Source organism: Clupea harengus, chromosome 7 (assembly GCF_900700415.2).
Source record: "Clupea harengus chromosome 7, Ch_v2.0.2, whole genome shotgun sequence".
NCBI lineage: Eukaryota > Metazoa > Chordata > Actinopteri > Clupeiformes > Clupeidae > Clupea > Clupea harengus.
Genome location: NC_045158.1, coordinates 9,025,030 through 9,031,897, shown reverse-complemented (window position 1 = coordinate 9,031,897; position 6,868 = coordinate 9,025,030).

Sequence of the window (6,868 nt, the reverse complement as noted above, 5' to 3'; positions counted from 1 at the left end):
TCCTGAGACGTTTTATATTGTTTTTAAACTGACAATCACAGGAACACCCTGGCAAAGTGAGGGATGTGCTTTACTGTTGTTACAAGCCCTGGAATCTCTCTTAGACGTTGACAACAAGCTTAGTCACTCAAGTGCCCTTCTTTGTTGTACATGTTCCATTTTATCTGGTGCTCCCCTTAACCGTATTGTCTTCCGCCAGAGAGACCTGCCCCCGGTGGAAAACTATAGGCTGTTCAAGTTTCAAATACCAAATTCAAGATTTGGGTCTGTCAGAAGAATGCAAGATTAGCTGGGGAATGAAGGCTTTTTGGAAAAATGTCTGTCTCAACACGACAATGTCTGAACACTTGTAGCCTATACTGTAAGACTATTACTATTACTATTATTACTACTATAAAATAATTTATACACATATCATCTAAGGAGGCAGGTTATGACATCTAATCAATGACTAGGACTTGAGAATCCTACATCATTTCTAGAACATTCATATCAACAACTGCCTTTAACAAATAATACATGTGACTGATATCGGTCTGAAATTAGTCATTAATGAGAAAAGCTACAGCAGACAGTTCTGTGGTTGACAAAGTGAAGCTGAACATGAATGTGTTCAAATAAACCATAATCATGTTGTCATAAGTCTGCTAAACGTATAGTTAGATTACATACAGTGATTAAGCAGTTGTAAAGTAACCTACAGTTTTGTAAAGATGTGCAGTTTTTTTATCAGTAAGCCTGCTCCCTATTGAAGCCATGACCATGCCAGTTGAGTTGCTGAAACAGGAAACAGTCAAATTATCATGATGAGACTAAATAAGCGACTTCATCGGTGAACCTTGAACTGTGTTGTATTTTTCCAAAATAGGAATCTCATTTCCAAATATGAAATCTCGTTTCATTTAGAAAAACAGTTACCTCTATCCACCGTGCAAATATAAGTTATGGAAATGAAAACAAGAATGGAGAAGAAACGCTTAGCTAATGGGCTTTGACAAATTCGGCATTTACATTGCAATCTTGTTCTCTCTACACAATAACTCACCAGGTGCATAAAATCTTTATATACACTTTCTTTTTAAAACCTGCATGTTGTTATTAGAGTGCATCTGTTTGTCTCAGGTGAGAGACCCTGAGAGATTGACATTCTAATTCATCCCATTGAGAGGTTTTTCCACTGGGCCTCGAGTAGAGTGCGGAAACCTAACCCCGATCGACTCTCTTCTCCCATGCTGGAATTTTCGCTTCTTACTGTGCTAATCCTCTCTCCCTCTCACTGCGGCCCTCTCCGGCTCTGGCGTGTGACAGGGACCTGACAGCTCTAAACCCTCTGCAAACATCAAGCCGGCTGAATTAATGGTGTGGTATATGTCCTGACAATAGTTCAGGCAAGACGCCAGCCAGCCAGCATGCATGCAAGCGGATGAATGGTGACGTGTTGTTTTGTGGAGTTCTGAACTGACTGACTGGCATGGGATGGTTTGTTTGCTGGTCAGTGAGGATGTGTCTGATTTTTTCTTTCATTATCAAAGGCAATGTCTAAAACATGCCCTCGAAGGACCTTACTTGTGAGAGTGTGTCATTGGAGAGTGTAATTGGCCACCTCAAGACTGCTTTTAAAACACTTGACCATTTATTGATATCACCAGGGTTTATAACAGAGTAATAACTAAAGAAAACAGACTGGAGTTATGCCTAAGCAGGTTGTTCTTCACCATTCTGTCACTTGCCCCTTGGTGGTGCATTAGAACTTATTCATTGTTAATCACAGTAGTTAATGTCCTTCTGTTGAAAGAATTTCCTCGGGACACAAAGCTCTCCTAGTAATGTGTAGTAATGTGTTACCAGAGGTCAAAGGTAAACATTTACATCACCTTTCAGTTTCAGTTTATTTACAGAGAAAGGGCTGTGTGTTGGTGCACTGTGATCAATTCAGAGGGGAGTTCATGTAAAAATACCCATCGATCTCAGTCTCAGCCCAACGCTCTCAGTGACGTAAAAATAGCACCTCTGCTTGTGGTGGCCACATAAGCAAGCCCTCGTCCACACACAGGCGATCCACAGTGCAATCCGGTCGTCCATTAAAAAAAATCTGTTTGGTTTAGAGCGAGGCTAGGCCATGGAAAGCTGACCGGTCAGAATGTATGGCCGGCTCATATTTTCCCCTGCACATATCCCTGAAGCATATGATAAAATATGGTACGCCACACTTCAGTGGAGCTCCTCAGAGAGCAAAGCAGAGCAGGTTTTTCTGTGTTTTTGTTGTTATTATTTATTCCTACCAGAGGTCAAGAGACGTCACCCCGGTGAAAGACAGAAAGCAGGCACCGGGGCTTGAAGTGGAACAGTGGCAATGGAGTGGAAAACAGATCCCCGTCGGAGGGCCCTCACAGCCTCGACGGTACCATGCAAACTTCTTACAGTAGGCCTACAGTCTGTAAGGCCAGTTCAGCTATGCTGTGCTACGCTACTTCCACCCCTCCTGCCAATTCATAATCACAGAGGAAAGGCATGATTATTATCTTCAGTAGCATTTTTTTTTCTCTACGTACCACTTAAACAAAATCACCAGTATGGGATTTTAACAAAAACATGTAATGACTTTCCTCCACCTGTTTCAGTAGGATGGGGGGGGTACTGATTATACAGCTGCACTCAGGTAGTGAATGTGAAAAATGGCTGTTTAGCGCCCTGTTTGGGAAATAGGGCCTGTGCCCTGGCTAATGCGTCAGCTGTTGGGGAGGAAACACAAGTGCCATTAAGACTGGAGGGAACCCGACGCAAGAGGAAACAAACACAGCACAAGCACATGCTGTACATGCATGCTCATTCACACACACACACATACACACACACACACACACACACACACACACATACACACACACACACACACACACACACACACACACACACACATACATACACACACACACACACAAAGCTACAACAAATATCTGCAATACATACTTCAACTTAGTGTTATTTGACTAAAGGGTGCCCCAGGTTTCCATGCAGTTTAAGTTTTTGAAACACATTTTCAGCTGTTGTTGACCAGCAAATACATAGAAACAGACTTATTGCTGTGTAGCCGTTGAAGAGTCTCGGCACGGTGGAATTCCGAGCTGCCATAATGAAGAGATTAGCCGTAATCTCTTATTACTTAAGGAAGGGCGGAGAGGCTTCCAAGCGAGGTGTCTTAGAAATCAAATTTGGCTGTCAGCTTAGCTTAAGGAATAGTTTATACATGGATTCGTCTCTGAAGGCAAACATGCCTGTGTCTGTTCGCGAACAACAGCAAATGACTTCCAACCTTCACAAAGAACCTCATTATGAGCAAAGACATGAACGACATCAGAGCAGAGAATGTGCAGCAGGAACCCACTGCTAATGACTCCCAAAGCTGCTCTTATCCATGGGGTTATCTTACTTGTTTCACCTGTATTGTTGGGGAAACATACATATGAAGCCATTTGCCTTCTCGTGATTTCATACTAAACAAGAAAAAAGCCAGGTGTGCCTGAACATCAGCAGTGTTCAGAGGTGTGCTGGCTTGTGGAGATCAGACGGGGGGGGGGGGGGATGAATGTGAATCCCAGTAGATGAGTTAATGCCACAATGTTTGCAATGCCTCTGTCAATGTTAGTGAGATGAGAAGTCCATCTCAAACAAATATTAAGAGCTTGGTTCAAAGCATTCCTGAACCTCGCTCCCTTCCTTTGCTTTTTGCGTGATTTCATTTGTTAAAGTCACGGTGCGGTTTGGAGTTTTTTTTTTTTGCATTATTAAGACAGATGGAAGTCCTTTATCTGCCCTGCATGAGCTGTCCCGGGGACAGAAAGCAGAGAACTGATAACCAGAGTAGAGAGGGGCCTTAATGTGTTTCAGTTAAAAGACAAGGAAAGAATGGAGCCTCCTCTGAAGAAACCATGAGCTTCATTAATAACCAGTGATTTAAAGCCCCACTGAGAAAGTGCAGACATTAAGGGCACTGCAGTCTTCAGATTGGGATTCAAAGTTGAGATGGTAGCCAGGAGGTAACGCAGAGGACAAAAATAATCATTGGTGTGATTAAAGATTATGATGGCTTTGGAAATGTACTTTTAGAGGTTGTGGTGTGCTTATTTTCCACAGGCAGGTTTTCACACTATCAGATGCCTCTGGTTCCAAATAATGCATGGTGGAGTATGAAAAGTCATATCAGTAAAATATCCTCCTCTTCAAAAACATGATCACTAGAATAAAATTGCATTCATCTAGATTAGAGGCCTACATGTCTAGTATAAGACTTTTTTCATGGGCAGTGATTTCCTATACTGACAGGTGTATTTGTCATAAGACATATGTAAGCTAGCAGCCTTTCAGAGTGGGATACAAGGGTAATCTGCAAATAATACCACTGCTGTCCCCACGCTTGCTTTCTTAGATATTTTCACAAAATATTTGTCAGTGCTGGAATAACTGTTCATTTATCTTGAGGATAATTGCTGTTTTGCTCCAAGTCATGTTGTGCTTATATTTTAAGAGACACTGCTAATGTTTTCCTCAGGGGGAATATGCTTTCCTAAGCCTTCCTTGGGGTTGAAGGAAGAAAGAGCAAACACTACTGTCATATTAGTCTGGAGAAATGGCAACGCTTAACAAAAATAGCTTCTTACCAAAACAACACGTTTGGTGCCATTAGACTGTAATTCTCTCTGACGGCCGTGCCGCGCATTAATTTTAACAGCGCTCTGTTCCCACAGGACGCCCGCCTTCCCTCACCGTGTGCTTGGAATACTTTTATGCCCCATTTAACGCCAACTTTCCCCGTGGTACAGCATTGTAAATATTTACGTACAGTACAAAACAATGGCCAGGCCTGAGTTCACAGGCCAGTATTTTGAATGCAAACACCGACCGCCGCCTGCAAAACCCCATTCAGCATTTAGGGTGTGACAGGGTGGTTTGATCATCCCCATTAGGTTTCTGTAGAGGTCAGTTCAGAGTCTGTTTAGCCAATGTGCTCCCCATTAAGGGCCTGTAACCCGGCTCAGATATCCCCAGTCCCAGTGTTACACCCAGAGTAAGAGAGAGAGAGAGAGAGAGAGAGAGAGAGAGAGGGAGAGAGAGAGAGAGAGGGAGAGAGAGAGAGAGAGAGGGAGATGGATGGGTGCTGCCATGTCTGGCTGTCACCCTTCTCACTGACACTCCTCATCTGGACCAACATCTACAGAGGAGCCCGACCTCTAGGAGCTACTGCCTCCTTTCTTTAGGACTGTTTTCACAAAGAAGGTAGCCTATTTCAAACAAAGCGTTTCAAATTCACACAACAACATTTCAGTAGTGCGTGCCCAGTGGGTGCTTCTGTAAGCCAAGCGGTCAGAGTGGGCTTTTATTGACTGCAATTTGATGGGCTTGTTTTTTTTGGGAAGTACTCATAAAGGTGTACACATTTGATAGACTGTGTACCAATCTGGATAAAAGGATTAAATAGATTAGATAAATTGAATGTGCATCCATTGCCCTTTCAGAGTAGAACTAAAGTGAAGTGGTATCACTGATGCTGTTGCTACTGACGTTTTCATTAGACGGCATGATGGATAATGATGAATACCTTGCATACATTAGGATATAGTGTGCGCCGCAAGAGTTTATTTTTCATGTTCAGGCCAGATGTCTGCAGCAGAGGGGCAGAGACTGGAGCTGAAGACCCTCAGGGTGGAGGACACACTGTACCTGTTCCTTTGCACACAGAGGTAACAACCAGGTAAGGAATGCAACGTTACAAACTCCTTTTTACTCGATTTTCGCTTGAGCATTTTAATGAAAGGCAGCAATACTAAACCTACCATAGAAAGAGAAATAATAGTACTGTGAAGTGATTCATAAGAGGAGTTGGGGAAAGAAGAAAAAATGCCCAGCCACGAATAACACAAAGGGAGAACCACTTTGTTGTCGTCAATGGCCTGGTATAAAACAATAGGCTCCCATGGGCTTATTACTGATGGGCTATTTACACCATATAGGGTCAGCCTTTAATTGGGCCAGAATCCATTCCTCCATACATCTTTATCAAATCCAGCCATGCTTTTAATGTATTAACATCTCAATATAATGGATGGAATAGTACAAAGTCTTGCACAGCAATGGTGAATGGTTTCAGCTACAGTGAGCAATTTATTAAGCATATTTATTCTTTATGTTCCCTAATGGTCTGGCCATTGTGGCGCAGACTGCAATTAGGAGATTAATGGCACTTAGTGTACATGACACCCAAATTAGTTTTCACACTTATCATTTCATGAATATCCATTTCACCCAGCTCTCACACTACCGCACAGCAAAGGGAGCTAACATTTTAATAAATCTGATACTGACTGATGGCGTCTCGCACCACAAATTAATTTGTGGAGAGGGTGGAGGGTATGGGTGTGGGGTGTGTGTTAATGAATGTGTGTGTGTGTGTGTCTTTGTGTGTGTGTCTGTGTGTGTGTGTGTGTGTGTGTGTGTGTGTGTGTGTGTGTGTGTGTGTGTGTGTGTGTGTGTGTGTGTGTGTGTGTGTGTGTGTGTGTGTGTGTGTGTGTGTGTGTGATGGGGGGGTGGGGGGTGAAGTTCTTGTCTACTGTAAATATGCAGAAGGAACATTTCTCATGATCACGTCTGGGTTGGTGTCACGCATCTGAAGCAGACCACCTGGGTCACTGTTGTAAGCGGATCGCACCACCCTCCACCCCCCCGCACGCGCTGAGAGAAAGTGGGGCTGCAGCGCTTTAAGACTTAATTACTGTTTGGAATGCTGTGCCAAGATATCAAAGGCGTAATTCATAATACCTGTCTGGATGAGAGCTCTTCCAAATGGCCTCAGGTTGTGCTGTTCTCCACAAGA